Source organism: Magallana gigas, chromosome 3 (assembly GCF_963853765.1).
Source record: "Magallana gigas chromosome 3, xbMagGiga1.1, whole genome shotgun sequence".
Classification (NCBI taxonomy): domain Eukaryota; kingdom Metazoa; phylum Mollusca; class Bivalvia; order Ostreida; family Ostreidae; genus Magallana; species Magallana gigas.
In genome coordinates this window covers 41534133-41556659 of record NC_088855.1, presented here as the reverse complement: position 1 = coordinate 41556659, position 22527 = coordinate 41534133, and the positions used below count along the sequence as shown (strand labels likewise).

Here is a 22527-nt window from a genome sequence, read left to right as displayed (position 1 = left end):
AGATGATAAAGAAAATACAAAAATCCATTACCCCTCCCCCACAAAAAAGATAATAAAAAGCATCACAATTAAGTAAATATATAATTTTAAAAAATCCAATTAACATGTTACCGTCTGTCTGTGTCCATAGATGAGTTTTGCTTTGCCTCGACTTTTTATAGACTTTAACAATCTGGTAAATGTCTGCAGACATGCAAAAAAACCAAAACTTTACATGTTAAATAATACTATATAATAGATAAGACGAGAGAAACTCACATAAATTTGCTATTTGACTTCATCCAAATTTATTATATCAATTCATGATTACCTTTGCATATTGATATACTCTCCTATTGAGAAATTGGGTAACCCTTGTATGATAACTAAATTAAAAAAAATCGAAACTGATTTTTCATAAGTGAAAGTATATATTATGTTTTTGATTAAAACACAGTTATCAGTATTATACTCTGTCCCAAGATATTTTGGATTTACATTTGGCTTAATTGCTTGATTTTTATAATTACCTCAGGGTTCAAACGTTCATTCAAAAGTATGAAAAATTTCCAAGATTTCTTAGTCGAAACGCCCCTGTTAGCTTATCAGGTTTCAATACAATGCTAAAAAATGTGATGTCTACGGAGATTTTGTATTGCAGCAAGCCCGGATGATAACGTTGAAAAATTGCGCGATGCATTCCGAGTGTATTCCGAATGGAGAAAAGATGTAAACATTCCCCATTATAAATCTCTGTAAGGAATCTGTTTTCGTTCCTGTGAATTTTTCCGAGTGAAAGATGATAATGTGTCAATGAAATTATCTTGGAAAATATCCCTTTCAACTATTTCAATTGCACTTCTTTCACAGGTATGTGTATTTTATTAAAAATCGTCCAAATGTGCTGTATAAATATCTTGGGACATACTATAGATATAATTGAACCATACTCGACTTAAAACGTTAACGGTATCTACATGATCAAAATAATACATTTTAAAATTTTTGCAAATACGATGTAGGCACACAATGACAATCAATGAAAAATCATTCGAAAGAATGAAAATATTGACAAAATATGTTTCTTAAAACAAAAGTTTGATTAATTGCCATTTTGCTACATATGCTGTGCATTTATATGAAAAATGTGTTACACATTTGACTAAATTCAAGAAGCAAACAATTTTCCGAATTCGGCATTTTTGTTCGATAAAAAACGGGTTTAAACTCAAACAACAGTATATAAATAGTGCCTGTTTAGGAGGGTAAGGGTTGAAATTGACACCCCGAGAAAACTATTGTCAACCGACGCGAAGCGGAGGTTGACAATGGTTTTCGAGGGGTGTCAATTTCAACTCTTACCCTCCCAAATAGGCAATATTTATTTTATTATACTGAATGTTTTAATTTTACAGAAAACTTTTCTACTTTTATATATAAATGACGTGAATTCTTTGGCGAACCGTATGCGCATAGTTTACGCGCATGTATCAATTCGTTGTGGTACCCGTTGCTAAGTGTGTTGCTAACGCTGAGGGTAATAGAACAGATTATCAACTGCGTCTAAACCAATCAGATTTCAGTATTTAACATGAAAGTATAATAATACATTTAGTCATCCAGGGTTGATAAGGAAATAAAACAACAGAAAAAAATGTTCATATATCGATAAAACAATGCAAGAAAACGAACAGTTTTCATACGATATTCCTGTTTCTCATACAGTCACGTTGACCCCGTGACGTCACAGTTCATCTCGCGCCAAATCGGCTTGATTCAAAACTCGTTCAGGTGTGAAATCGGGTTTTCCCCAAATATCTCGAAAACTACTTTTGCGATCGCTGTATAATTTTCAGGATGATGTTTTTACACATAGATCTTCATTATATCAAAAATTGACCGGCACTGCAGGTACCCTTTAACAAACAAACACGGGATAATTATAAACGGATCAAGGCGAAAGTCCAAGATGGCTGCATGATTAAGTCTGTCTCGTATTCTTTTAAAAATACGACATTTTACATTTATTTACATTCTTTGTCAAAATGTTCAAGTTTATTCAGATTTCATAATGATTCGCTGTCAGTATAACAATTTAAGTAATGTGGAGTTAAAGCGTTAATTAATTGCTGACCATAGCGCTCGAAAGAAAGTTGCACTTGATTAAATAAGAAATTAAGACCAACGTTAATGTAATTACTTCCGGAATAATTACTTGATCTCATAAAAAGGGTTAAATTGCTGAATTGTAAATTTGGTCATTATTTCAGTGATTAGATAAGTAACAATAAAGGCATTTACTTCGAACATAAGTTTTACTATTTGATAGTGTTTTAATCACTGATTGACGGACTATATACATGTATTAGCTTACGAATGCTTGATTCATCCAGTCTAATTATTTTCTTTTTTATTGTTTAATAATTGAGTAGCTAATTATACACAATTCAATTTACCAGTCCAGAGGTGCGAAACCCTCTCTTTGTTCACCAGACTCGTGTACCATGTGTATACATACCCTAGATACAGGTGTGTCTGGAGCAGTGGCTTCGTTAGTTTACCTGTTTACCTGTGTCATTGTCTCGGATCACTCGTGTGTGAAAGGATATTATGTAATCAAAGAATAAATAATGAACATAAATCTGCCCATGCAAGGGTTTTAAGGTCAGACGACACGTTCCTCAATTTTAGATAACTTTTTCCAGGAATTTGTTAATGGTTTACTACTACTTTGACAAGCTTTCTTGCAAAAAATTAGGGTACCTTACCAGGCATTTCTGCAAAATACAAGAGTATGCAATTTCCTATATAATCTTCTTGAAAATACACTTGAATTGCTGATATAAAAATAAATTCATCTACAGCACATCGATATTCACTATATTAGAACTATATTTCCGCCGGGATGGGGCTTTGAACTCGAGACCTCTAGAGCCTATAAGCTTCTGGCAGTGAGCGACCACGGTTCTAACCACTCGACTATCTAGCCATAAAACCAAATCCAAGTAAATTTTGATCATTTTTAAAGTAATTATAAAATTAATATTTTTTTATTGGAACTCTTTATTAAGAGGAGATACAGAAAAGATTCTCGAGGAACGTGTCGTCTGACCTTAAGATATCGTATTCATCGGTAAAAGGGCGACGAGAATAGCAAATTTAAAAAATCCTTTAAAAATAAATCTGACTGTAATAAAATAATTACGGATACAAATTTCTAAATCTACAATACTTAAAATAACGATACGTCAAAACATCAGACCTATATTAATCATTTTGGCTGAAAAAATCGAATTTAATTTGTATAGCTTTGTAAAGAAATTTCCCTCCTGTTGACCTCGTGACGTCACTTCCGCTAAAGCCTCGTTATCGCCTAATTCTGTTTTTCTTGATTAGATTTCCCAAAGCAGGTAAAAATAGCCACTTTGAAGCGGCGTAACTCCGTTATTTTTGCATCGATTTCGATGCGGTTTTTTGCATTAAATTTTGGTAATTAAACTCTTTGACATATGTTTCACATAGGCTTGGCTGCAGGTACCCTTTAAATTTACAATCCTATCTTTCAATTAAGTTTTTAATGAGGTTTTATCAAATATTGATATATATTGATTATTTTTGCGTTTCGTCTTTAATTTTTTATAGAAAACGAAAACTGTGATATCGTAAATCAAAAATGACAACTTCCGCTATCTCTAATCAGAGCATGTGCTATATTAGTTTGTTTTCGATTTCAAAATTACCTGAATCGGACGACACAAATTAGTAGTATAAGAATGAGTGGAAATTATTATAAAATCCTGAAATTTGCATTTTTGTAATAAGAAAAATACTGGTCATTTGGCGAAGGTTGTGAAAAGCTATTTGCATGCATTTAAAAATAATTAAATAAATAAAATCATGAAAATATTCAAATCAAATGATGTCTTTTTAGATATACTGTAGAATGCAATTATATCATTTGAGTTAATTCTTCAAATGTGCGGTTGAGAATTAATGAATACATGTTGGGAACGATGGAGAGAGTGACCATAAAAACATTGCATAATACTAAACTTTAAACATGAGTACAACAGTAATAAGCTACCTTAACCAATTTAAATAAGCTTTGTTAATGTTTAAGCATAATAAGTATCAATATGTTATTTTTCTGTTGAATTCTGCCTTGGACATATGCTTGAAAGTAGTCTGGATGTTTCAGCAACACGCTTTTAAGATATTACTGGGATTTGCTTTACCTAGTGAGGCACAAACATACATTATATAGAGAAGTGGGGGTGTATCTTACAGATAAAACGTGATATATACCTTATAACTCATCTATGCTAACACGCATTTTGATGTTTGATACATCTATTTAAATAATATTTCTTTTCCCTTAAAGACGTTAATCGCAGGATAAATGTATTTGGCACATTCTAAAGTACAGGTAAAACTGATTTGATTTGTATTGGGTTATTTTCAAGTTATACTTAAATAAGAAAGGATATAATCCAGTCAGCTGTAAGATTATCGGAATATCATCATTTGTTCATATGATGAAATAATTTATTTACTATAAAAATGAAATTCAATAAGTGTTTTAGAATTCGGAATGATATCATAATTTGTAGTTTCAGTTTTGTTAATGAGGAGGAAATATGGAACCTTTTGTCTTTGACCTTTTAAAAAGAGAGGATATGTAACGAAGTAATCTTGATAATGCTACGACATTATGGCTCAATGATTATTCAACCTTAAATATTTCCGTTAGATCGGCAATACATTCTTATATTAAAGTTTCCTTGAAATTATCATAATTCTTTTGCAGCTAGATAACATTTTTCTCTTACTCTTTTTTCCTGGAATCCAATATCAATGTATGTCACTACTGACTTCTGATACATTGAAAACCGAGTTATCCACTGTCTCAAAATATTCATTAAAAGGATTAATACAATTATAGCTATAATTGACATGCTTTCAGCGTTTTTGATTAAGTAAGCGAAAAAAAATATATGGTGAAACATACATTTTAACTTGGTAAACGCCTGGGTCTTTTTTGTTTTTACATTTGACAGTTTGAACATATTTTATTGTATTTATTATATACAGTGTGTTTGAACACAAGTTCAAGCAACTTACTAGGTTCTTGCCCTAATAGAATTGCAGCTAATCATTTGTCATTGAGTAGATATAATCTATATAATGTGTTGTTATATTCAGTAGTATATTCTCACTATATAACTCTTTATAGACGAATAGTCATAAATTGTAATATTAGCTCGTCCGAAAAATATTGACCGGTCAATATTTTTTTGATATTGACCGGCTAGGAATAATATCTAGAGAACATTCCCTCTATTTCAAATAATCGCCTCTGATTTGTTGATTCGTAAACGATGACGTAAATAATTCTTCGCGACTCCAAAACAAGGTGACGTCATAATAGACAGTCAGTCAAGGCAAGAAAATAACGAACGCGCAATGCAACGGTTTGCTATCATAACGGATATTAGGATTTGCAAATTACTGTGAAGTAAAATCAGGTGGAACATCTGTATGTTAATTCTTACGGTCGGCGGAAAATCACAAGTGACCGTTTGATTCTGAGGATATTTTTGAAATGAGCTTTGCACCAAAATGAATTCGTGAATTCTTTGTTGAGCTGAGAAAATTCAGCGATCTGTTTTCAATTAATTTCTTAAATTTTGGTTTGTTTCTTCATATAACAAAACAAATATTGACTGTGTTTTCGGGCAACATTGATTATATTAGCCCCCTTGGGACGAAAATATTGCCCTCCGCTTCGCGTCGGGCAATATTTCGTCCCTCGGGGGCTAATATAATCAATGTTGCCCTCAACCCCAGTCAATATTTGTATAATGTTTACCGTATCAAAATATACATAAATTATTTCCATTTTGAAATAAAGACACAAGCCTTATGATGAAGTTTTCCAACTCTCGAGATAATTTAGCAGGTAAGATCTAGTTTCAGGTCGAAAATTAGGTCACAGTATGCTCAGGTATACACACCTGTCAGTAAATATTTACAATGTAAATAATTAATTAACCACAGACAAGAGGAAGGTCTTAATCGTGCCACACTAGCCACATGCCGATTCATTCTAATTGACAAGACCTACTTACTTTTAATTAATCATGATGATTTTGTACTTTTCTATTAAGGAAAAGTAACTGACAATTGCTAGAGCCACAAGTTTCAGAAAAAACGATTTCACCGAAAAAAGAACCTAGAATCTTTTAAAAAGACATAAGTTTTCTTATAATATGTTTTGAATTTTCTTTAATATCCACTGTTTCTGAAAAGCATTTAGAAAATTATATGTTGTTAAAGAAGTGATTGTATGAAACTTTTCATGTTTAGGTTATTCTGAACATGGTCTTCTCTAGAGTTCTTAATCTTAATTTGTATTAAACTGTTTACATACTGTAATATTCCACATTCCACATTCAATTTATCTTTAAAAACAAATTAGACGGTTGAAGTAACTGACCCAATTTTTCTTATTCAAGAAAGACAAACAGTTAGTTTTCAACTCACGATTTTCTTTATTTTTTTTCCTAAAAAAGGTTAACATATGAGTGAATTATGTGCCAAAGAAAAAATAAATTGACCCGATAGTGTATCTGTTTACACAAAAATGTATGAAGTTTTTTTTTGAAAGATAAAGAGCGACATTTTTTTTTACATGTATGGTAGGCTAGGTAAGACCCTTGTTGTAATTATGTAATCATTTTTAATAAAACAATCGCCTTTCTTTTTTTTCCCTTTTTATGGGGGGGGGGGGGGGGGCAAAAACAATAAAATATACGACTGAAACGGCAATGAGGCTTTTAAGCAAAAGTATTTTTTGAAAGACAAAAATATTCGATATATACATAATCGGTAAACCAGTAAAATTGTTGCATGTATCTTAAACATGATTTTATGAAGATAACAACTTTAAGGTCAAGATCTTGTTAATGAAAGGTGCCTGCAGGTTTATGGGATTCATGAAAAAAATTATTTTATTGGTGCTTCATAGCAATAGCTTTCTTCTTAATTCTAAAATCGCTGACTGATCTTGGCCTTTAATACAGACTTTATTAATATAAAATACATGGTTACTGTCTTGAAATAAAAGCTATATTTGGGCGAGGGTAAGAACACGAACCCCGCCCTCTGTCACATTTTCTTTCCTTCCCCCAAATATAGCTTATATTTCAAAACAGTTACCATGTATTTTACATTTATTTAAAAATACGCAACGTCATTTACGTCAATTGTTGCGTCAATAATTAAAATTGACGGCACTGTTGAGCCTGACGCGTATAAGGTTAAGTTTGAAGGTGCAGCGAAATGATCATCATTTTATATATGCATTTCACTGATATTGCTTTTTAAGAACGTGTATAGGTATGAACGTTTTTAAAGAGTAAAATTGTTTTGAAAAATGGTGGGCTTAAAGTTTCTTCTATGCGTTTGCGTTTTACGACACTGAAACAATTTTATTAAAATTATGCTGTAAAGAAAGCGCAAAATTTTAAACCTGCGATTAACCTTAAATCTGTCTAGTTAGAATTTTTCTTGATGATAAAATAATCTAAGTATGCATCATTTTATGAAAGTACGAAAACATTTTTCCTCTATACATGTTGTTATTTTGAAAGCATTTCTTATTATATCAAATTAAATAGATGCAACAAAGACTGAATAATTGAAAAATTAATCTTAAGAAATCCGGCATCGGATCATTCAAGAAAACGAAATTAGATATTCATTTCGAAATATTTGCTTAAACATAATATGGCAATTTGGTACTCTTTTCTGATATATCTGAAACTTCAAATTCTTCTCTGTTACTCGAGGTAAAGGAGAAATTACAGACCTTCGCATATATCTAGCTGTATATATCTAAATGATGTTCATGGAGTTCATTTTTTTTTGTTTAAATGTATGATTTTATTGTGATGCTGTAAAATATCAGAGTTGTGAGAAGGAAGGACGGGGCAATTAATGTTCTGTTTTAAATTTTGCAAGGCTACGTAAAATTGACATTAATTTATTCAAAACTGGATGATTTATTAAGGTGGTATACATGGAACATTGTAGACAATACTTGTATATTTTGTATATTAAACTTACTTGGCTTTTTTTCAATATCTGCTGATTTGTTTTACTATACCTAATGGTTTCAAACAATACATCTCGTTCTGTATAAAATACAGTCAAAAATATATGAAGTTACATGTATATTTATGCACGAAGCATGAATTCAGAAATGTAAATTAGCAAGTATGTTAACAATTTTCAAAATAAAACTAATTGATCTTTAAATGAATCTTGGCAATAAAGGACGTAGCACAGGAAAAATAATATTTCAGATTGAGTAAATTCATTTTGAAAGTCTTTGTGAAAGTACATAAACTGAGGACTGCGTGTCAAAATGTGAACGCACATGCAGTTTTTGGGGTTAACCAAGACTGAATCGCTGAAGAGGTACTGCTGGTTTAATAATTGTGTGTCTCACTCAAAAGAGAGACATAAAACTGCTATAATGTAACCAGAAACTGTATTAACAAATAAGTATGTCTGTGAATATTATGGCATAATGGAATAAGATGACCATAATACATTCTTACTCTTTATCCTCTTTATTAGGTAAGAACTATTGAATTTATTTCCATCGTCTACACGGTGTTAAAAAAAAACAAATCAAGTTTTTGTTAGTTTTTTGCAACAAAATTTAATGAAACGTAAATGAAATATAGTAGAAGTAAATTTAACCATTAATGGTTCTAAATTTTGTGTAGAGAATATCAGTAAAGGTATGAACAATAAATATTAAGAAACTATCTTTTTTGGTTAATTACGTTATAAGCGAAATGTAAATTTTAAAATAAGACAAAGAATTTTTTTCTAAAAGTAACAATATTACTACTAGATAGATAGCCGAAGATCGAGTACAACCGTCCAGAGGTTGGTCGATGTCAAAATTAATATTTGGTTCATCACATTTGATAAAGAGATGGTGGTTCATACAGTTTAAAAATCGTTCTAACGGACGTTTACGATAATTTGTTGTTATCGTGAATGAAAGTTCTTACATACATTTCAAAAATGATAATGAAAATACTTATGAATCCAGACATCTTGCACACATATGGTACTTTTGAAAAATAAAATTGCGCCTAACCTCAGCAATATGTCAGTAATATGAAAATGTTCAGAAACTACTTATACTAAAACGAATTATAAAAAACTGATAAGATGGTTTAAAAAAATGGGTTTTGCTTCTTTAGAAGTTAAATATTTTTATGCTTTTTAATTGTGTGCACATATTGAAACTTCATGACATTAAATTTTAGTTTGGTCTTTCGTAGTTTGACAAATTATATGCAAATATACCAACTAGTTCCAACACAAACATGGACACACTAGGATATTTTTTTTCAGTCAAGCCATTTTATCAATTTTCAGTTAATATATTTTATATTTCTAATAATGTTTTTAATTATTATCGCAATTTGATGTTTAATGAAGTGTTTTATTTATGGCATACATGACATTTATTGATTACCAAAATAAAAATTTTCGAACAAAGAAATTAACAGAGGAGGGAACAATCTAAGATATTAGAACTGTTGTTTCACCCTTTTGACATAATTGGTCAGTAAAATATGTTCAGTTCAATTAAAAAGAGAAAAGGTATTGATTAATTCCTCAGTTGGTAGTCTGCTGTTAATAACACTATCTTAACTATAAAAAATCATATTTTGAATAACAGAAGTTTAACAAAAAAGTAAGGTCGATCAAAATAATGTCTGATGAACTTTACAACTCAAATACATGTAATATTAACTATTAATAATTAGATTTCATTAAGGGAAAGCAAATTGTAATAACTTCCTTATCATATTTGCGTAATTGATTACTCCTTTTTCATCTTAAAAATAACAAGACGGTAGCTTATATTTAAAAAAAAATTGACATTTGATTTTTATTATTTACTTTATTTACTTTACAAAACCGTCCCAGAATTTTATAGATAAGATATTCCGACGTAAACAATTGTACACCACATTGCCATTTTCAGTACACTAATTATGCCTTAAAGCAAGATGCAGATGTTAATATGTATTTATAATAATCACTTAAGATTAATTTAGAAAATAAGAAAATTTATTATCCTTTTCAGTGCGAATATATAAATGATAATATATCAATGACAAAAACCATTTCGATGATTTTACAATTAATGTGATGGCGAATCGAAAGCGATGGGGTTAAGATTAAAAATATTATTATATTTTGAAATTTTAAAGTCGATGAATGTTTAATGTAAGGCGTAAATGTAAATAAAAAGTAGCCTACAGGTTTTTTAAAATTGAGATATGAATTCTTTCACTGATGCTTTATAACTTAAACTTAAATAAGGTGTATCCGATCTTAAAGTTTTGGTAAACGCGTTAAAAATGTGATTTAAACTTTCATCATCAATGAAATTTAAAGTCAGTTGTAACAAGGAAATATATTCATAATGCCTTCATTTTCTTGAAAAAAGTTTACTGAAAAGTTTTTAAATTCTTCTTTCAAATATTATTAAATTTAGTTAAGATACCAGTGATATTTTTTTCTTCCATATATTCAAATAGCTTGCGAAGATTTTCTTGATAATTTCCTTCAACATATAAAGTACGGGGGTAAAGATTTGGCCAAGCAATCATATGTCATAATTGTTCAGCATTTAAATGACACTTATTTACTAAATATTGACCTTTAGTGTAACTCGAGGGTTTGCTGACATCCCAAGAGGATTCGACATGATAGTTAATGGAACATCTGCACCAGTTTAAACAAATATTTTATCATCAAGTGATAAAAAATAAATACGTAACATAATAGGTCTTTATTCTTTACGAAGAATAAAAAATCAGAATAATTATACATTTGCTAATTCTAAATACAGTTAAGAACTGAATAAATCGATAGTTGTGGTGCAATTATTCCTACGTTGATTGCATTCCCTGAAAAGAAAAACAATCATATTTATTTTCTTTACAACTTTACATAAATTGCATCTGTTTGCTATCAATTTTAAATTTAAAAATAACATGTCTATTTATTCCATGTACATCTCTTTCCTCTTTTTTTCATAAGTAAAGTAGGGTAACGTGGCAATGAAATATTAGGTTTTGTGAAATCTTTTTAAACTTAAAAGTTCTTTTGCAAAAATTGACCACGTTTACCAGGAACACATATTTATTATTTTTTAACGAATTGATTCAAAATTGTTTTTTTGTTGTGGTGTTGGGTAAAATTAAACTTGTCTGATTCGTTTAAAAATAAGAAGCATGATTTTGAATGCGTTAACTATCTAAACCATGCAACTTTTCATTTATTTCATCGAAATTATTTTACTTAATTTGATAAGCATTGCCGTACTGAATTACGATAACATCAAGACACCCCCCCCCCCCCAAAAAAAAAAAAATAAAAAACCCACAAAACACGGAAAACCCTATAACCCCCAAATCCGAAATTAACCGGATCTCGATAACAATTTATTGGGGTAGGTTTTTGTTTTTTAAACCAATAAACCTTCGAGCTACCTTAATAATGATCAATATCGGAATGAGTTATTATGTAAAAGAAGAGGCTTTTAATTTTACTTCAAGAGAAAAAGTATGATAAAACCTACAAAAGAAGGTTTCATTTGCATTCCAAAAAAGTATGAAATGTAATGTTTGTATTTCCCTTTTATTTACTCTATATTTTCATCGGCTAGAAAAAAATGTAGTTCCCCTCTTTAAACATAATGATTATTTTTATTTTTTTAAACATAAATTTCAGACCCCTTTTCCAGTTTTTTTCAAATGCAATGAATAAGTTATAATAGTTGTAATTAAGTGGATACACAACGGATATATTTTTCCCTAGCCTTTATTGATATCATACACTTTAGAATTTTTGTTTTAAGAATTGGATTTATGAAGCCAGTTATTAGCTGTTGTATTGCTATTTCAAATTATTAAATAACATACATTTTTACAAATTAGATGAAGATTATTGAAGTGTGTGAATTGAATAAATTGTTTACGTGTTTATAGAATACAATGCAGTTAAAGTTTAGAATATATATTTAAATATCTATGAAATATCTGTTTAAACAACAATTTCAATTGCCAAAACAATCGTACTGTGTTGCATACGATATCATAATTACTTAAGTTATAAAATAGTAAATTTATGAACCTGCTTTTATTTCCCTTAAACGCAATAGTATACTACTGCAAATTTAATTGAATTTTAGCAGAATTCAACCTGTTAAATCAGACTAAGACTCGTTTGAAAAATCAAGAAACTGCATACTAGCCTCTTCTAAAATCAAAATGTTTACCTTTTTTAATTTTTTTAAATATTAATTTTAAAAGAAATATTATATGAATTATTTTAGATTGTTGACTTTGTTCAATATATCTAAAAGAAATGCATTTGGTGAATTAAAAGTCTTGTCACTCAAAATATCTTTTTTCCTTATTAAGAATTTCTTTGATTATCCTGTGCCACTTTTTTATTTCCTCATCAAACATACCAAACATTTTCTCTAGAAATTGCGTAGCTAAATTTACAAACGAAGCGGGGTTTCGCTAAATCATCTTGGCGAAAAATACAGTACATATATGTCATATTTGCAAAACAACACTTAAATATTTATTGTGTGAACTTCAGTACCATGTATTTAGTATATCTTTAAATAATTGTATTGTAATTAAAGTAGCGACTACTTTGTAAATGATTTCGATATTTCTGGTAGAGCTCGTAAAAGAAATACCACTGTATTTAAAAAATGTAATTTTGAATCAAGGGACATTTCACCGAAAGTATTAGAAAACATTGAACATATCTTGCTATTTTTTAACGAGTTTTTGTCCGAAGGTGGCTCTTTATTAAAGGACTCATAGAAATAGCAAGATATTTTTTCATTAGAATTTCACTTCTGATATTTTCTGTATATAAGATAATAGTATTAGTGTGTATATTTCGATCTTATGACTTATGCATACATGTATTTTCATGTAATTTAATTATTTGAAACGTGTTATCTTTTTTTATACGTATCGTCTATTTTCGCCTTCAATGAGACCCCTATTCAGAAGAAAAACATCTGTGAAAAACATATGACCTATTTGTTTGTATTTACTAATTTTGACAATTGACCGAATACTTTCATTGAATATTAAGTAATAACATATTGTCTTCCTGAATATTAATACAATTTATTAGTTTAATTCAAACAATGTATAAACATAATATGATAGCTTAAAATTCAGTTAATATATGTTTGGTGGAGTATAGTATCATATTTTTTATAACACTGATTGGATAAACATCCTGGGCCGGCCACCAAAAAGCTGCCACAAGTCTTGATGAATTACAAAGTTTAATTTCGACGTCCGAGGCAGAGACAATTACTGACTAATACATGATATTAAGGCATGTTACTGAGCGAGTGGAAGATCCTAAACGAACCATTTATCAAGCCACACATCAAAATGAACGGAGTGAAGTTTATTAGTCTTGTGCTTTCGATGCACATAATCAACACAGCAGGAATACCTGTTGCACATGACGTGTCATTGGGCAACATTTACAGAGAGGTACTTTTAACACTTTTTTATTTTTTTTGATTTGTATTCTGCTTCTGGTGTTTATTTTTTTTAAATATTAGAAATGTAATTTTTATTCTTACTTAAAAGGTATTTTAAAATTTAAGATTTTAAACTTTTCTCGATCGTTACATTGTTTATATCACGAAAATTGTCTGAAGTTTACTTAGAGTATGTATTTAAAATAATGTTGGTAATTTGGTTTTTTCAGTTAGGAATTTCTCTTTAAAATGCTAGGACACCCAGTTCAAGTACACATTTTAAAAATGATTTATGTTTTTTAATTTAAAACTGGAACTACGGGAAAATATAAATGTGTATAAGATTGAAAATGTTTATTCATAAAAATCCTTAGGTTTTTTTTTCAGTGGCAATAGGTAAAAAAGGATGAAATCTATCAATTTTTGAACTGATTGCGGTTTTTAAGTTTGTTGACATTTTCAAAAATATACAGTAAGTTTTACGATGTGAAAATCTTGACTTCTCCATTGCAAAAGAGATCTTTGTGCATTGTTTACTTGTTATAATAGAAATGTACAGGTAAACATCTTTAAACTTAGAAGTGTGAACTAAGAAATATATTTATTTACATACCAACATAAATATGAGACATAATAATTTAATTATATAATTTGAAGACATTAAAGAATAATATTTCTACTTTTCAATGAGTTACTTCTGAAAGGTATGTGTATCAACCATTAAAAGTTCAATTTACAACTAAATTCCGGATTTTAATTAAAGTTTAAGAAAAATATTTATCCTCATTCACACCAGAAGCAAGTTAATCATGATTACTTCTATTTCTAATGGAAATTATGGTATTTCTGTGAATTCTTGAGGTTTTTTTAATATGAAAATATGTACAATAGGTTTAAGTTAATGAATTACTATATTCGTGGGAAAACCCAACCGTTATCTTATGAACAACGCATTAAACGAAAAGGCATCATGAGGAATGTTAGAGCATCAGTATGAATATGCTTATAATGCAATTTCAGGAAATTACTTATTTCATTTTGCATTTTTAAATTTTAAACTTCTTAAATTTTAATGGGGGTGCTGTTGTTTTAAAAAATGTGTGGAACTGAAGCTAGTCCTTTTCAAGTAGTGCGAGGGTTCATTAAGATGCAAGCATATTTGTATAATTTTAAATACCATTGTATGGTTTAAATACAATTTTGTTTCTAAGAAAAAACGAAGCACATATGCTGTTTTATAACCACTACTCGATTTTTCGTTCTTTGGATATTCTTGATAAGATTTATTCATGTAAAGATTCAAATGAATTTAAAAATTCACATTATTAAGTATAAAATATATTGCAATTAGATAAAAGAACAAAGAAATAATTAACAGAACTTACAATTGATCTGCTTTCAGAAGGTTAATTTCTGTCGCACGCATTTTTTTTATTATCAAAGTTTTGAGCATTTCATGCTTAATTTTGGCATTCAAAATAACATTATGCTTTAAGAAGGTCAATAATATCTATTTTTCGCATTTAATAAATGATATAAGTTTAATTATGTATCTTAACAAACTATTTTGACCCATTCAATGCGTATCTAACGAAATAATCAGGTTTATGTGAGAATGTGTCGGAGCATTTGCGAATTTAAATGCATGTCATTTAATCTATAACACTTATGATATCATGCATCGCATAACAAAAGAATGTGCACTTTATGGAAAATTTTAAAACTGAAGTTCTACCAAGAGAAACTTTTCTTTCGATTTAGAACACTGTTCGTTATCGCCACATTTCATGCATCAAAACTAAAAATAGACATTCATAAACCAATTCATTAAGAAAAAAAAGTAAAATAAAATAAATACGATAAATGAGTAGCACATAAAATCAGTTTAAGCATATATTTTACAACATACACCATACCATAGCATAGCATTTAAAACTCATTACAAATCATTGATATCTTATATCATAGCATTGGAATATCATAGCATATCATTAGATTTTCATTCGTCATAGCATACCATAGCATAGCATACAACGTACTTTCAACTTGTTTTTAATTATTTTTTTTAAAAATGTTTACATTGCAGATTAGTGGTAATTTTTTGTTTTCTTATTAGTTTACCTCGAAACTCTTCTGTATATAGAGGCGATTTTGTTCAAATCTCGAGGCATTGCATACCATATCATTTGGCCTTTCGTTTTAATTTTTCATAGCATAGCATACAAATCTCGCAGCATTGCATTATAATCTCATAGGATATCAATAAATCGTATACATAGCATACATGTAGCATAAAATTGTAAAAGATATGCATGAAATGATTGTATGTGACATTGCCCGACTGAGCAATAATGTGTTTTGACCCAATGATAATGCCAATTATTTACCATTGATTAAAATGCACAATAAATAACTGTAGTGTCATGCAAACATTACATTTGTATCCTATTCGGATAAATAATGGTTAATTTATGCTTCTCTTTGGAAAATGTAATAGAAAATAATATTTAAAAAAATAGATTTTTCAACACTTTAATCTAGCATACCCCCTTCAAATCATAAAAACCTATGTACATGAAAAAGTTTGAATTCATATTCTCTCTTAATTCCTTTCAATACATTCCGAACCATGTAATCATAACATTTAAATATATATTTAAATATTGTTATATTATTAAGACCGGATTACTTTCATATCCGTTGAACAAACATAGCATCCATTCAGTATTTAGTTAAACCACTTTTTAAAAAAAAGTTTTATTTGACGTTAGAATACTCAGTTGCACTCTTTAAGAATGTAATTTTGCCCCTCAGTGTTTTCAATTGCGATGACTAAACGGCGAGTATGGTATGAAATTAAAATTTTGAATACATTTTAAACAAAACATCTAGTGTATATCAATTGCTTCTAAAGATTGTTTAAACATTCCTATGTAAAGTTGGGTTTGAACATCCTACCAAAAAAGTAACAGATTGAAAGATATTAAATGTAGCAACTAAATGTAAAACTTCAGTTATGTTCTTTGCTTTCACACAACTTTCCTTGTTATTCTGACAAATCATGGCATTCTTATTTTCATAAGAAGGATTTTTTCTGTTTTTCTTAATCAAATTGTTCCTTCCTTTTTGAGAGTCAACTCTTTCCCAATGTAGATGAAAATAAATAATATTAATTAATATTAATAAATTGATAGCTTAATTCTCTCTCCCCCCCCCCCCCCCCCCCCGACAGTGATTTATAGAACTTTAATTTTACGATAAAATTAAGCTTTCTTTAATGAGTTAAATATTTCAGGCTACTTCAGGCCATTTTTCTAAACATTTTACCATAACAATAGTCTTTCTTTTTCTTAAATTAGTATTTTCCTTTTAAAAGGAATATGATCTTTCATTCAAAAAACTTGAAACTCTTCACCTTAGGTTTGTTTGTGTTAAGTTTAATTGATATTGGCCTAGTGGTTTTAGATTAGATGAGGACGTTGATGTAAAAATATACGTCAAAGACGAGACAATGTCAATGACAACGATAAGTAAAAATATTTTTCATCATATTACTCATTTTTAAAACGCCACTTCAGCCCTTTGAACATTTACAAGATTGATCAATATTATTACAGTGATTTTGGGAAAAAAATATTTAAATTATATAAACATATGTTCATTGGAATCATGTTATACATTTTTATAGTGTTTTTGAAGTACCTACAGGGCTGTGCCATTTCCAATTTATTTCGAAAATCAGTCTTGGAAACAAGAAACCTTCAATTTAGCTTTTTGAATTTTACAGCACAGTCGACTCAAAATAACAGCTACATAGCTTATTTTACGTAACGTTAATAAACTATCTTCTGATGATAATAATAAAACGTGTTTCTTACTTAACGTTAGAAAATCATCGTCTGTTAAAACGTATTTCTGTGTATTGAAACAGTTAGTAGTTCATAGTGTTATTCACTACTTGCCGACTTGTTGATCACTTTGATCATGTCATGTTTTCTCAACACAACAATCATGATTTCCGTAACGTCAAGAGCTTTGTAAATATGTGCCCACATTATTTAAGTGCATTATCTATCATTCATCTTTTTTACATTTTTACTTCAAAATAGTAAGCAAGGGAATTGCATTGGACTATCCATACTTAATTTTATTATGGTGCACAGATCCGTGCTGTCGTCTAACGTCATTTTTGCAGTTATTTTCTAAAGGAATACACCAGAGAGTATCAAGAATAGCTTTGTTAATTACAGCATTACTATTACAAAATTACAAACCGTAATCACAGATCATTATTAGAAAAATAATATAAAAACCAATCATGGAGAACAAGAGAGTATACTATCGGGATTGTTTATCCTTATCTGAAATATCATTACAGAAATGTTTGTCATAAAAATGAGATAAAAATACATTAAAAAATGTTAGTTTGAATTATATTTATAAAATTCATTGCAATTCGACAAACGAAAGGATAGAAAAATCAAAGTTTTCATAGGTGCTCGTATTTTGCTTGATCTGTTTTTTAAAAAATTTCTTGGAAATTGCAACAAAAAAACAATAAACAATTTTATGGAGGTAGGACCGTGCATGTATATTAATTGATCAACATTTAATTCTAAAATAGAATTTTGACGTATTTATGATACGCATTTAAATATTGCGTCAGCAAAATGATGTTAATTAATGACAATTTGAGCATATCTATTGTGGTATCTTGATTAAACTAAACTTAATTATAACCTGACCCAAACATTTGTTATTAAATAAAAATATCATAAGTTTTACGTCATTTTATTATGAATTATGTGAATAACAATACAGCTGCTCACTTTTAGATGAATGAAACAAATAAAAAGATATCAGAAACGAACTCAACAATGATCTTATTAGGAAAACCATAAACAAACTAAATACATTTTAGTTTGTCCGAAAAAAATGTTTGTCAACCTTTTTATTCATAAATATTTGTTTCTGTTACAATTTGTTTTGAGTATTGCAAGGCATAATGCCTTTAAAAGCTTCAATGACAAAGCTACATGTTTTGTAAATTCAGAATTAATCTGTGTATTCTAGGAACAACAAGTAATTCTCTCTTTGGCAGTAAGTACTGGGAGTTTACATGTATATGATTTTCTCAAAATGGACAGAATTATTCGTATCAGTATTAAGGGAAAACACTTCTTAATATTTGTATTTAGAATAATTTGTTTAGACCAACTTTCGGCATTTGTTTATTTTTTTTTTAACGATAATGACTGTAGCGCATTGAATATATTTGGTATTTTTTCTAATTTAGATGTGAAATATGTTTTCCATATTTACCTCTTCCATATTTGACTATTTTAACAAAAAAAATTAACTTTAACTTTTGACCTTTATGTGGCTTTTAATTAAAAATATAGGAACTGATACGATTTCTAATTTGCATCGGTCGATATACATCGTTTTGAAAAGTCTAGTCTGAAGACCAAGTAAATAAATGCTTCTTTCTATAATCTAATCAATTATTAAACTCAGTTTTAGAGAAAAATGCCTATAAATTCTCAAAGCTGTTAACAGATAAATTTAAGCGTGAAGGATTAAAAAAGGCACTGAACAATTTTGGTCGTAGTGGTACGTTTTTGAAACAATGATACATAGTGTCTTTTTATCAAGTCGTTAAAGTCTCTTGATGGGTCGATTGATAATACATATTTTGGTTTTCTGTTATTACTATCATTATAGCATTTTTTCTATAATAAAGATTATATTCAGTTAATAAAATTTCCCGAGATTTCATGCGAGGTCCAAATGAATGTTGTTAAACTCTACTAGATAAATCCAATCTTGCCAAAATATTGGAAGAAAAAGAACTATTATAGACAAAATTGTAAGTTTTGAAACACAACAAACTTTCAGTTGCATGGACAGTGTTTCAGACTTTAACCCCGATAAGGTTTAGTCTGTCTTCATATTTACCTTATACAATTGCTTTGATTTATCCTCAAGCAGAATGATACTGTTTCTGATATGTTCTTGACCTCTTCTTTAAGATGGTATTTGATTGTAAACATTTTGATGTACAACTTCAAATATGAGTTTAATTGAATGTCAAGAAAATTGCTGCAGTGGAAAAGATTATTGAGGTCATATGAGATCAAGTGATGCAACTAGTTTATTAGATCTTGACCTTAAACAAGAATTTTTGTGACACAGCTGAAATAATTTTAAATGGAAATGCATTCACTTTTCACAAGGACTCATAATGATTTTAATATGGGTTGGATTTATCTTTTCCAATTGCGAAGATATGACATTTTAAAGAAATTCAGTCATGAACCAGTGAACGAATAGGCATTGGGTTAAACATGGAACTATTTATTTAAATATTAAAGACATTTGTACTGCAATTGCTTTTGTCTGACGAAGGTCTAAAGCTGAAAAGTTAAGGCCATATATTTACACAACAGAGAAGACCTTATTAGGTCAAACTGTAGCATGCACATATTCTTATTTGCTAAATTACGTTTCAATCAGACATAGAGTATGTCAATAAGGTATATTGATTAAGAAAATGAATTTCAAGTTGTGAAACAGTATACACATAAAACAGTTATTTATTAATATATATCAAACATAAGTGCATATAACTTTATCATGAAAATGATATTGTACTTGTTTCTTGAAGGATGTGGCGAAGTGACATCACGTGTGGGCGGCCATTTATCATATCTTGTGAAATGGTGATTTAAAGCCAACATTAGTGTAAAACTCAATTATTTCGCTATTTCATAAGCTACATAAATAAAGAGGCTAGTTAAATATTTACGTAAGGAGGAACAGTGGCTGTTGTCGGCAAATAAATTAAAGAACTATATCATGAACTGTACTTCCTGCATTCGCAAATCAATATGCATAAACACGCATCGTTCCATAAAAGACAGTATTATTAACTATATTTCCTTCGTCAACAACCTTTGTACTTTTAACCCTTTAGTATTATTTCTTTCGTCGAATTTTATTTTTGTGAGCTACATTAAATGTGCAATAGAATTAGAAAAAATGAAACAATTCTTAAAAATAAGAAACGAGTGTCGATTTATAGAGAATTAAGCGCGGTACCATGATAACATAATCATTTTAGCTAGCGTATTACAATTGACATGTGTATCAAAAGAGCTATTACATACAAAGACTGAGGAAAAATGTAATAATTTTATCAATGGAAACGTTTTTGATAAAATGGGTCGTTTATGCACTTTATCACAAGACAGAAACTTTATGAAATTTTGCGCCTCAATCATATATTGTTATTATAGATATAAAATGAATGATTTAACAATATAAAGTACAGGTTTTTTTTTAATTTTGAGAACAGTGTATTTCTGAACGTTCATTTTAAGTTTAATCATTGTAGGTAAAATAAAATCGTTACAGAGAACATATGATATTAAACAATTCGTATGTTGTTGTTACATAACATATTTCTGGCCCTGGCGCCATAAAAGTTCACTTTTGATCTCAGTTTCACTTTTCCACTATCTTTTCCTTTTGTAAAAGTAAAACTGAGGTCGGAAGTAAGCTCATCTAACTTTTATGGCCCCGGGGCATAAAGTCAAAAAATTTTTTTATTAACACGAAATAGCCTGCTATAGACAAATATCAATATAATTGTATTCTGTATTTCAGGAAGATATGCTATGACCAAGGTAGATTAAAATTGAGAATAAAGAAAAATTCAGACAATATTTTTCATTTTCTTTTTATCACTTAATTTATTTAAAACGATATAATTGCAAAAAATAAGTTTGTATCTGTTTTGTCACATCAGTTTAATACTATATGGTTGTATAATATCTTGTAAAATCTCAGTAAACTGGCTAGCACGCAATGAAAAAAAAATACAAAAAATGACACATTCACTAATTTCCAGAAATAGCAGATCTCAAATGTTGAGCATTGACCATGTATGATTTCAATACCAACAAAATACTATAAGTATTTTATATAATGAATAGTTTCGAGTGCTCCTATTTGTCAAATTTTAGTGATACTCTGTCAAAAATAAAAACAGGTAAAGTTTATAAAAAAATCGATGGAGAAATTTGGCATCGAGTAAATTTAAACTTTGATGTTCAATTCTTTTAAAATTAAATATTAGTGAAGAAATGACATTGTTTCTCACACTCAAATTTGTTTTATAGTTTAAAGTCCTTTCAAAACAAAGAAAAATTTGGTTAGGGTGGACGTTTTAAAGGAATTTTTAATAAACAGTCAGAGGTCACTAACAAGAAAAGTAAGTCATTGACCTAGTTATTTTAAAGTGAAAATAGCTCTTTTATAGTAATGTACAATTAGTAGTATTTCATTTATTAATAGTAAAATTTTTGCACTTCTGAGTAAAAGATAATTAGAAATAAATACTTATATGGAATTATTACTTACTTTTTAGCTTGTCTTTTGACATTTCCAGTTAAACCAATACAATATGTAAAAATTTCTCGATATTTGCATTAGAGTAAAAAGGTTTACCTCTCATCTGCAAAATAAAAAACCATGTATAAATATGAACATCTATTTAGCTTTAGTTTGTGAATATGTTTACAATTTTTATTGAATAAAAATTAATGTATTAAATACCATAGCACAATCATATCAGATGCTTTATTATGTATACTTTTTTCTAATCCATCGCAATACATAAGTCCTACATACAGGATCGATTTGCACAGTAATTTTAGTACTTGTAGCCTAACTGCAAAAAATTACCTTTATGTCGGCCATATTTTGACTGAAAAGGACATAGAACTATGATGCTTCATTCTTCATCCAGTTTACAAGAACAAACAAACTAGAAAGACAAAGACAAAAAACCTGCCCGAATTCATGTTCATTGTGAGGGAGTCATTTAACCCTGATATGACCAATCAGATTAT

The 22527-nt window shown here is 29.1% G+C and overlaps 1 protein-coding gene across 2 annotated transcripts in view; it reads left to right on the top strand.

Annotated features, from left to right (window-relative positions):
- LOC105338123 (uncharacterized) overlaps positions 1–22527 on the top strand; it is a 49219-nt gene that overhangs the window by 17723 nt on the left and 8969 nt on the right. The gene's annotated exons all lie outside the window — the stretch shown is intronic.